Below are 12112 nucleotides of genomic sequence, written 5' to 3' on the forward strand. Positions count from 1 at the left end.
GTAGAGAGATAGAAGGCAAAACACAAATTGATAACAGAGTTCGTCCGCAGATTGGACTACATCTCTGGGTCCCTCTCCAATAAGGTGACCGATCCGATTAACTCCAAGAATCACTTACAAGTGTTTACAAGATCATTCCTTTCAAGTACAACAACATCACAATATTCTGATGTACAAGACCGACGACAAAATCCCAATGCATTCTCTCCTTCTCTTCACCTGAATGTCTTACTAAGGCTTACAATCCCCACTTAAATACATAAAATTAGCCAAAATAGGCTAAAACAAATTATTACAAAAATAATCCCTCCATAATCATCCTCATCTTCGTATTTACCCCTTAATGAACTTTGGTTATAATTTCATGTTAAAATAATGGTTTGTTTTTTATAATTAACCTTATTTGAATGAGGTTGGCAAAAAACCTATCATTCAAATAGAACAAATCTCACTATTTAATTATAAATGCTAAATGGCGCAATGGTGGGCCTTAATTTTAGGAGGCTGGTGGTAAAGGGTTCAAACTCGCTGACCTCAATCCCCCATCCCTCATTTGTTTGGAAGGTTTGTTGGTAGGGGGTTTTAAGTTTACCAACTGCTTTTCAAGGTGCCTCCTCATCATGCTGACATCATGATGATGTCATTAATAATTTTTTGTTTTTCAAACTTCAAAGCGCCATAACTTCTAAGTACAAATTCTGTTGTTAACGAAACGAATTTGGTTGGAAAGATCTCAACGAGCTCTTTTATTTGAAAGTCATTGTTGACCACTTTTGAGATGATTATTTTTTCCACCTTTTTATGGTCTTTGGTCCCAGTTTTACCAAACTTTGACTTGCCATAACTTTTTCTTCTGAACTCCAATTTCACCCGTTCAAGTTGCGTTGGAGTCAAAATTGGGAACACTTTGTAATGATGTTGATTCTTGGAGCATTGAAGACTTTTTAATTTTCACTAATTTTTATCCCCTGAATCACGAAGTTAGCCTAGGATTTATATAAGACATAGAGATATAATTTCTTTTCTTGAAGGGTTGGAGTTCAAGTTTTGTTACATTAAAAACTAACTAAAATAAAATTTGAGAAAAAACTTAAAATGAATTCTTAATTATGTACATAAAAATTAAATTTATAAAAGAATAACAAATATTTATATTTATCAAATTTGATTTTCCATTTTATAGATTATGATACTAATATATTTATTACATTGAATTTAAATACTAATATTTAAAAAAAATTAATTTTTTAAAATTTAAATTAAATATTTTAATGATTGAATGTTACCATTTTATAAAGTCATATAGACATTATAATATTTAGTTATGTAACTTTTTGTGGACTACAACAAAAGATAAAATTTGCTAGCATATGCAAATTGATTTTAATCTATTTCAAGAATATTAATAATATCTAAATTAGAAATTGAATTATATTTATTTATGAATGATTAAATGATTGATATTTTCTAAATAATTATTCAATATAAAAAACTCTTGACATCATAGAAGAGAAAAGATAAGAAATTTAACTTACAAAATTTAAATTGAGAGAAAATCAGAATTCATTCCACCATATTTAAAGTTATGAAAAAATTGGAAAAAAAAGTCAAACTCATTCCACCATATTTAACTTGATTATTTTAATTAAATTATCTAAACTTATACTTAATATTATCTTAATTAAATTATCTAAACTTACACTACACTTAACTCTTATAAAAGGAGGTAGACCTTTTTTTTTCAATCTTACCAAATATCCACTTGATAAGGGTTACAGATAAAATAGTCAATTTTTTTTTCCAAATTCACTCAACAGTGATTTAAATTTTTTTTTTTTTTTTTTTAGAATTTTCAAATTTGATGAATAGTACATTTTATTGAACTTAGCGGCATCCAAAAACTCTACACCCATTTGCTGTTTAATGTACTTTGTCGGACTCTGAATCGCGTTTAGCCATTGATCGTTGAAGTCAACTGAGATTTTTTAACGATTGTACCTACCATTGCTTCTTACCCTTCAAAATTAAACCAAAAATCTAAAACAGTTTCAGAGAAGCCGTGATTTGCAGTTCTCACTGCAAATCTTACGTCACACGCGTTTTTCAAGACGAAAATCATGATTTAGAGAAGAACCTGTCACGTCAGGTGCATTTTCTCGGCTATTTAGCCAAGGGCCTAGAGAAGCCGTCACTTGCGGGTCTGGACAAAATGTTCCTCAAATGTTACATCATACGCTCCTTGGCGACTTCCAATACATTCCTGACAATTTGTGGACAGAACTAGTTAAAAACATTTAATAGGCACTTTCAGCAAAACTACAACACGTTTTATATATATTTTTAATGTATTTACATTTTAAGCGGAAAGAGTAAAATTTAGATGAAAAACAAAGGTAATTATATATAACAAAGATTAAAATTTTGAAATAAATCAATGCAAATTATTTTGTATAAATGTAAATTTCCCTGCAACATTGTGAAGAAAAAATAAATAATTATTTCAATCTAGATTTATATATCGTTGAATTCCGTCAAACCGTACTCTGACGATATTTCACTTATAATTTTTTTATTTTAGTCTATGATTCAATTTTCCAATTCCGTAAGACTGTCCTCTGAATAAGTCGTCCGTAGGCCATTTATAGAAGGAAACAGCTCCATCTGCAGAGGAAATTTAGAAAAGGCAAGGCTGAGGTGTCTCAACAGGATAGAAGATCGCACCACAGGTATTTATGACTTCCTCTACAGAGCTGCTTCTGTAAAATTTTCTCTACTTTGTCTTTCTTGTAGGAACATTTGATTTCGACAGCAGATATTTTACGTTTAAAATGAGTAGATCATGGTTCTGAAACTCGGGTAGACAATAATGTGTAGGAACAATAAGAGCAGATTTTTTGTCGTTTCAATCCTATACACATAGGATAGGAAAAAGAAGATCAAAACAGGGCATACATAATTTTGAAAATGGATAGCATTTGATTTAACCAGAGCTAGAAAACCGTATAAATTCTCTCATGGTCGATTCATTTATAATAGTAAAATTTGGGGGTAAGCAGGAATGAGTGAAGATAAAGAATCTGGTGTAAATATTATATTATAATGCTAGTTTTTAGGTGTTTAAATCTGATATAGAGCATATAGAAACAAATAGGATGGATTTTGGGCTTTGGGTTTTTTGGTGAAGTTGGATAGTTCAATGTGAATCAATAGAGATCAACTATTGTTAATTGCAAGGACTTGGCAGTATAAGTGATGAAGCTGATATTGTAGTTTAGGTTAAATTTCAGTTATTTGCTATCAGCAAGATAGGATTCAACCTAAGACTGAAGTTGTCTCTTAGAAGGCAGGCTATAATTTTTTTTTTTATAACTGAAAGAGGTTTTAGTTTAAGATTTGTGTTGTCTGAGTGATTTTGGTGGAATTGATACACTCCAGTCCTTCACTACCAACCAAAAAGATTTCTGTTCCAACCTAAAAATTGTGTTCGCTAGAACCATTTGGCCAATCAGTCAAAGAAATTTCAACCTAAGAGTTGTATTGGATGATTGACTCTAATAGAATCAACACCTATTAATGCTTTGCTTGTAGCCAAAAAGATTTCAACCTAAACGTGTCTTCCCTTATCAGATGACTCAAACAATTATGTCTATCTGTCAAAAATGTTTTAGCCTAAAAGCATTTTCGAACCACTTTTAAAAAATAATTTTTTTTTCATCCTTTACTATCAATCCAAGAAGCTTTAACCTTATTAGAGAACTCTAAATTGAATTTGAAACGCCCAAAAGTGTATATTTTCTCTTAATTTAGATGCTTTCAGTACAGAATGAAAGAATGAAAGCACAATGTATAAATAAATGTTTACAAATCACTAATTAGTAAGATCAAGCTCAGTACTAAATTTATGTTTTATTCAAGGAAATTTAATTGGTACTGTTCCATCTAAAAATGAAAAAGGAATTTACCCGTCGAAATACTTGTCATGGAGGAAAGTTAATAAATTAGAGAAAACTTCATAATCTATGTAATGACCCTGCTCAAATCTGATCCCAAAATGCTGATAAAGGTTCAAGAAAACACTTTGCATACAAGGGTCATATGACTGATATAAAATTTTAGTTTGCTTTTATGGCTCTTTCCTTCACTTAGCATCAACAAGAATACTTGCAAGAAGACTCTAAATTGACTAAACAATGACCTAACATGAATGTGCAACTTATTTTGACAATATTCAATGCATATATGTGACTGAAACTACTTGCAATATGCAGCTACAACAACTAGTAATTTTGACAAACACTTGGGATGCAACCTGTGATGGTGTTAATGCACTTATAGCCAAGTGGCATTAATACAAATACTTGGTATGCAGAATTATAACATTATTTATGCCAAAAAAGAGAACCTACAGCCAATTGACATTTTGTCAAACAATTGGCATGCAAACTAATAAGCTGATCACGAATGATAAATACATATTCAATTACACTATATTAGACCAACAAATTATGTCTCTTTTATTGCACATAAAATGTTAACTACAATGCTAGTATGAAATGGCCAAGACTCTTGGCTTACATCCACAATAATATTGCTTAAGTCTGTTACAACTTTCACCTACAGCCTTACCTTCTAATATGCATCTAAATGATAAGAACAATGCATGTAATATCTAAAGGAACTTGATTGTAGATGGCTGTAATAATTTTTTCCAATGCTCTCTTTCTGCTTTGCTTTTTTCGATCTGCTTTTTCACTTGCTTTTTTTCGGATCTGCTTTTTCGCTTTGCTTTTTCGAATTGATTTTTCGGGTTGTTTTTTCGGATCTGCTTTTTTCAGACTGCTTTTTCGGATCTTCTTTTTTCGGACTGCTTTTTCGGATCTGCTTCCAAAAACTTAAACCCTTAGGTAGTCTGAGTATACAAATTAAGCTCAACTTGAAATGGTTGAATACCACTTTCAAAGTGCAACCCTTCAGAAAATCTTTCACTTCCTCAGTTATGTGATCTACTGGGAGGTATCATTCCCAAAGACCAATAGACTATCTGAAACCCTTGGCTTCACAATAGACCATGTGATTGTATTCACAATCTGATGTCAAGAGAAATGATAAAAACTGGATGATGAGAATGAAGCCCAGGATGCCTATTTATTCTTTTTCTCCACCTTCACCAGAAACTTTTAGAACATTATTTTTATTTTATTTATTAAGTGACTTTATAAGATATTTTTCAAGTCACTTTATTAAATTAATTAAATATAAAGTTACCTTTTTAATATTTATTTATTTGATAACTTTATAGATAATTAACTTAATACCACTTATTTATTTAATTAAAATAATTAATTGGTCATCCTCATAAAATATTCATTATTTTGGACAACTTAATTAATTAAATTAATTAAATCAAATTACCGCCAAAACGGGGACATTACAATTCGCCCCTCTTGAAATTGCTTGACCTCAAGCAATTCACCACCTGGATCCCACAAGAAGAATTGCATAATGTCCCTGTCATTGCCAAACAACTCCTGCAACATTTGCTCAATCCATCTGTCATCCTATCGTACCAACTCAATACCACCAACGCATTCTACTGGCCTAAGTGGAATGTACAACCCAACTTTGCAACAATGGTGAACATTCCCGAATGAAATTGTACCCAGTATGGAGAATCCACATACTGTACAACTCCTGCAGTCAACACAACTCTGCAGATCACCGACCACTGTCTCATAACCATAACTTCCATGCATCGCTGATGGCGAATAGTCATCACATGATAGATAGCAAGAACTAGAACCCAAACCAAATCTGACGGCCATCAAGTCCTTAACACCTGGGTCCACTGCAAACTGATGAACATACCTTGCAGTATAATGCTGATTAAAAGAACCAGCCTCAGTTGATAGCTCGCCATACACAGGTGATGCAACCCACTGCAACTGATCACTAATCAAGCTGGAACTAACTACTACTTCCGAAGATATTGCCAAGGGAGTAGTGTCACTAGCAAGAACCATGCCAGCTGCCGGCTCACCAACATCACACATGATCTCTGATACAACATCACTAGTGTCCTTGCCATTCGTAGTAGAGACCACCACCAAGTCAAACATACCTCCATGCTCAGCTGCAGCGCCCAACTCAACTGAACCTGCCTCCAGTGGAAACGAACCAAACATGCCAATACTGGTATTGAGGACAGATATATCCTCATCTCCACTGCCTCTATCAACCTTGACCATGGACATCCTCGGATCGCCAGATATCGCGGTCTGTGACTATACAGAATCTGGTAAAGACTGAAGTCGCTCTAACTCCATGGTCACCTCAGCCAAATGAAATTGTGACTCCTCGAAAGCCAATTGTGTACTCTCAAGGAACTCAAAAGTCACCTCGAGCTGTTGAGTAAGTTCACTCACCTTATCTTCTTTGACCAATAATGCGTCATATGCTGTACTGCCCCACTCCATAAGATAATCTCTGTCGGCTACCAACTGCATATAAATTTGTCTCAGAATCCGGATAGCCTTCCATAAAGAGTGGATCTCTATCAAGGAAGATAACTGCCTCCCTGCTCATCACTAGTAGGAGAACCCCATCCATAAACTGCTAACAACTGTCGAGCAGCATCGAAATGCTCGCAAGCGATAGCAATGTGTCGCTCACTAACTCTCAGCTGACTAGACACATGATTGTGTTGGTTGGTCAAACTCCTATACTCTACCCCTGGTACACTGTCCAAAGGAGTAACCTCAAAATCGCTATCATCTGTAATACTGCCATCCAAATTCTGCAGACCAACTACTGAACTCATATCATCCAACGGAGTGACTGAAGTATCAACATAAACCTCTGTATCAAAGGAACCCGCTGAAGAGATTAAGTCCTCGACACTGTCCACAACATCCCCCTGGGTGTCATCTGTAATAATCAGATCCTGAGACTCTTCTGTAAACTCTGTCATATCTGAGAGATCATCAACCCATTCCAACAAGAATGGTCGACTGGATACATGAACAATGCCCAACACAAGTGTATAAAAACTAATTCCAGCATCAAACAAGCTGTTGGCATGGATGAGAACTACACTTGGTAAACTACTAATCAAGTCCATGATGGTGCAACAGATACTATTACCAAAAAATGATAGACATCTCCGATCAAAACATTCCCAAGTAGTAAGATAAGGATCTCAACAACTAATCTATGAACGGAAATCAACTGGCAACTCAAGTAAACTCCTCACCTAAGTAATGTGAACAATACCAAATGACTTCACGCACCTATCTACTATACCCACTACAATCTCTGAATCTGGAGTGTGAATGCTAGACATACTCATATCATCATCAACATGTGACCCGACTGTAAAAGAAAACTGAGTCCCTGCCATATGCGCTAACTCTTGAACTGAACTCACCTCGAGACAAAGCTCGTCCACATGTCTCTCAGAATCCTAGAGAGCCAACTGAGTATACATCAAGGAATTCCGAGTATCCTCCAGCTCATGAGAAAATCGGTCAACCTCCTCTTCCTTCTTCTTCAATGCATCTGAATAGATCCCCACAAGATTAAGGAGATGATCACGATTTGAAAGTAGGTGTATGTAACTTACCTTCATTGCTTCCATGCCTTCCTTGATCTGCTGTAAGTCGTCATAAGAAAAACCTGTTGTGACTCCTTTCTGTCTCTCCTGCAGTTGAATCATCCAAATGTGATTCTTGATCAATCCATGCATCTTGTCATGATGAGATAAAGCCGCGACAATATCCTTTTTCTTCGTCTTCAACTGGCTTGCCAAAACACGTGAAGAACTACTAGCCTCTATCTCATGCGAAGAAGCATCCAACTGTGCTTGATACTCATTTCCTGCAAAGTCCTAAATGCTCACTTTCTGATCAACCGTACTATCCTCAAACATGACAGTATCCTCAACTGTTGTAACTTCATCCAGCCCAACTGTACTGGAATCACTATCTGTGTCAGTCACGCAGTCTAGTGTGCCTGTGATATCACCTTCTAATGCAACTGCCTCAACCTGCACAACATCTGTAACCACTTCTGCCTGTGAAGATGATGCAGATAAACCATTACCTAAAGATGTGCTAATGTCTCCCTGTATCGAATCAGCATGTTTGTTAAACTCCTCATACAAGTTTCTGCCTGTCATAGGAAAAGTACTTCGATCCTTAGGCCTATCAATTAGGCTCTTTAACCACGTACATGCCATAGGTGACACATTCCTCTTTTTGGTCCAAACCCACCATAAATCTTTTGCCAAAAGTTTAGAAATTTCATTCTCCTCCTCAAACAAGATTGTGAACATGATGGAGTGCATCGATGCTAATACGCTGCTGAGATGAAACTCATCCATAATATTCCAAAATGTGTTAAACATCCTGTGAATGTCACCGATACAACCTATTGCCAGCATAATGTTTTCAAATCTACACCTTGCAAATACTTCAAGCAATCTTTCCCTTTTTGTGAAATAAGGGTCCCAGATGTTGTCCAACTTTTCAAAGCTTTTTACCATGGCGTGAAGTATCTCTCTCATAATCTAATCGTTATAAGAATTAAGGCCAGCTATTATCCTCATGATTTCACTAATGCAAGAGAGAGCTGCAAGTCTTATCACCTCATCATGATGTCTCAATAAGCAGTGCTTAACCAAAGAACCAAATGTTGGAGATAAAACTGTTTGCATAGCATTGGGTTTTTTTTTTTTTTTTTAAAGGGGTAAACGCTTTGACCTGGAGCTATGAACCAGTGAGGTCACAAATAGGGGACCTCATCCCCATTAGATTTGAACCTTGATGGCAAGGATAACAACTCAACAACTTAACCATCACAACATGCCACTATTGGCACATAGCATCGAGTTTTGACTGATCAATCTTGTCTAAATAATTTTCCAACTCCTCCAAGGTTTTTAGAAGGTCCTCTGTTTGCTGAAATGGGCAATCTAATTTCTTTTTTGCATTGTACATTCTTTCTTCCAAATCTCTGTCTCCTGTTAACGCTATACTAATAATTGAATTCATTCTAAAATGACCCAGTTAGGCTGGCAGGAAACCGCTTTGATACCACTGTAATGACCCTGCTCAAATTTGATCCCAAAATGCTGATAAAGGTTCAAGAAAACACTTTGCATACAAGGGTCATATGACTGATATAAAATTTCAGTTTGCTTTTATGGCCCTTTTCTTCACTTAGCATCAATAAGAATGCTTGCAAGAAGACTTTAAATTGACTAAACAATGACCTCACATGAATGTGCAAATTATTTTGACAATATTCAATGCATATATGTGACTGAAACTACTTGCAATATGCAGCTACAACAACTAGTAATTTTGACAAACACTTGGGATGCAACTTGTGATGGCGTTAATGCACTTATAGCCAAGTGGCATTAATACAAACACTTGGTATACAGAATTATAACATTATTTATGCCAAAAAAGAGAACCTACAACCAATTGACATTTTGTCAAACAATTGGCATGCAAACTAATAAGCTAATCATGAATGATAAATAGATATTCAATTACACTATATTAGACCAGCAAATTATGTCTCTTTTATTGCACATAAAATTTTAACTACAATGCTAGTATGAAATGGCCAAGACTCTTGGCTTACATCCGCAAGAATAATGCTTAAAACTGTTACAACTTTCACCTATAGCCTTACCTTCTAATATGCATCCAAATGATAAGAACAATGCATGTAATATCCAAAGGAACTTGATTGTAGATGGCTGTAATAATTTTCTCCAATGCTGCCTTTCTACTTTGCTTTTTCTGATTTGCTTTTTCACTTGCTTTTTTCGGATCTGCTTTTTCGCTTTGCTTTTTTCGGATCTGCTTTTTCGCTTTGCTTTTTCGAACTGCTTTTTCGGATCTACTTTTTTCGGATTGCTTTTTTGGATCTGCTTTTTTGGATTGCTTTTTCGGATCTGCTTTTTCGGACTGCTTTTTCGGATCTGCTTTTTTAGAATACTTCCAAAAACTCAAACCTTCAAGTAGTCTGAGTATACAAATTAAGCTCAACTTGAAATAGCTGAATACCACTTTCAAAGTGCAACCCTTCATAAGATCTTTCACTTCCTCAGTTATGCGATCTACTGGGAGGTATCGTTCCCAAAGACCAATAGACTATCTGAAATCCTTGGCTTCACAATAGACCATGTGATTGTATTCACAATCTGATGTCAAGAGAAATGATAAAAACTGGATGATGAGAATGAAGCCCAGGATGCCTATTTATTCTTTTTCTCCACTTTCTCCAAAAACTCTTAGAACATTATTTTTATTTTATTTATGAAGTGACTTTATAAGATATTTTTCAAGTCACTTTATTAAATTAATTAAATATAAAGTTATCTTTTTAATATTTATTTATTTGATAACTTTATAGATAATTAACTTAATACCACTTATTTATTTAATTAAAATAATTAATTGGTCATTCTCATAAAATATTCATTATTTTGGACAACTTAATCAATTAAATTAATTAAATCAAATTACCGCCAAAACGGGGACATTACAATCTATTGTTTGTTCTTGGAGATTTATGAGAATTAGGGGGGGTGTTCTTTAAAATAGACGTGGAGCTGTTTGTGATTTATTAGGAATACTTTAGTTAAAGGAGGTTGGAAACCTAAACCCTCTCTAGAAAATCATCATGAAAATTTCTCATGAACCTTGATACCCTTTTCCATGCATCATAAACCATTTCTTTGTATCCACGCTTGGAAATAATATTAACACCAACTTCATACAGTTTTTTCAAATAAAATGTACAACCTTTCGTGGGCATTAAAATGACAGGAGGAGAGGTTTTACTTTTAGTTTCAATTATGTGGAAGTCTAAAGAGACCCAATCATTATTAAGACATTTGTTAGGAGAAGAGGTGGCTTGGATAAATGAAGCACAACGTTCCTTTGAAGCTTTACATTTGGATTGGGGACTCTATATTCTCTATTAATAAAGGGTGCAAAGTCTAACGGACCCTGGTTCTTTTGCTAAGAAAACATTTTCAATAGGACATTGTATTGTAAAGGGAAAAATAGTGTTAAAGGAGGATATCCATCCCACTTCTTAGACATCACTATAAGGATTAAGATACTCCTTGATTATACAGCGACGAGTAGAAGGAACTGCTTACATAGCATGAATTCACCATACACCTAGAACAAGATTGCATATGAGTATTGTGCATAACATGAGAAAAAGTGGGCAAAGTCACAGGTCCTACTGTAATTAGTAATGTGGTCATACCTAATATCGACCAACACTATTAAAGCCACAAGTAAAAAGGAAATTTGGTTGACTAAAGGAGGAATCCGTAAGTATGACCATGAGGGGTCATGTTGATTCTGAACTTCAAAAGAAGACAATTCATCTTACGAGAACACAACATTCATGTTTATTTCATGCATACAATAACAAGGTTACGATTTTTGGTTTGAGTTTTTGATGCAATACCAAAAACTCCCCTCAGCTACAAACTTAAAGAAGCACAACATATAGCATACATGTAGAGAAGGTCAATTTGCGACAGTGAATATATTCAATCACATTGTTTCAAAAAATGAAATTCCTCACGACTCTCTTTCACAAACTCAAAGAATCATAACATATAACATACATGTAAAAAAACTCAATTTATGAAAATGAATATATTCAATCACTTTGCAAATCAATGTTTCTAAAAAAAATATATTCAATCACATTACAAAACATGTTAAAAGAAAATGCCCTTCATGACTCTCTTTCACATTAATCAATTCAATATAAACACATACAATCATTACATTCTTAGTTTTCATTCTTGACATTCATTTCAGCTCCAACCCTTATCTTTTCCTTCATTCTATGCTCTTCTCTATCTTGTCACATTCTTCATCCTTACTTAGAGCTAAGTGGCACCCAGCTACTCATGTGGTGAAATAAAACTCTCCTTTCTTTTAGCCACTAATCTCAAAACTAGTCTTCTATTTTTTTAGGGTGGATTCCCTATCAATATTACTAGTCTTATCAACAAAACCACCAACTTCGTGCAGGTTTGATTCCTTAGCACAATCTGTCTGCAATGTAG

At 34.6% G+C, this 12112-nt stretch overlaps 1 protein-coding gene across 1 annotated transcript in view; it reads left to right on the forward strand.

Moving 5' to 3' along the window:
- Positions 1-2180: 2180 nt before the first annotated feature.
- Positions 2181-12112, forward strand: part of LOC149557310 (uncharacterized) — a 131673-nt gene continuing 121741 nt past the window's right edge. Inside the window, exons 1-2 of the mRNA XM_089831992.1 lie at positions 2181-2393; positions 2635-2726. The gene's annotated coding sequence lies outside the window, so the exon portion shown is untranslated. The remainder of the gene's footprint in view (positions 2394-2634; positions 2727-12112) is intronic.

This window comes from Cupressus sempervirens, chromosome 5 (genome assembly GCF_028749045.1).
Source record: "Cupressus sempervirens isolate cs-2001-9-10 chromosome 5, ASM2874904v1, whole genome shotgun sequence".
Taxonomy (NCBI): Eukaryota; Viridiplantae; Streptophyta; class Pinopsida; order Cupressales; family Cupressaceae; genus Cupressus; species Cupressus sempervirens.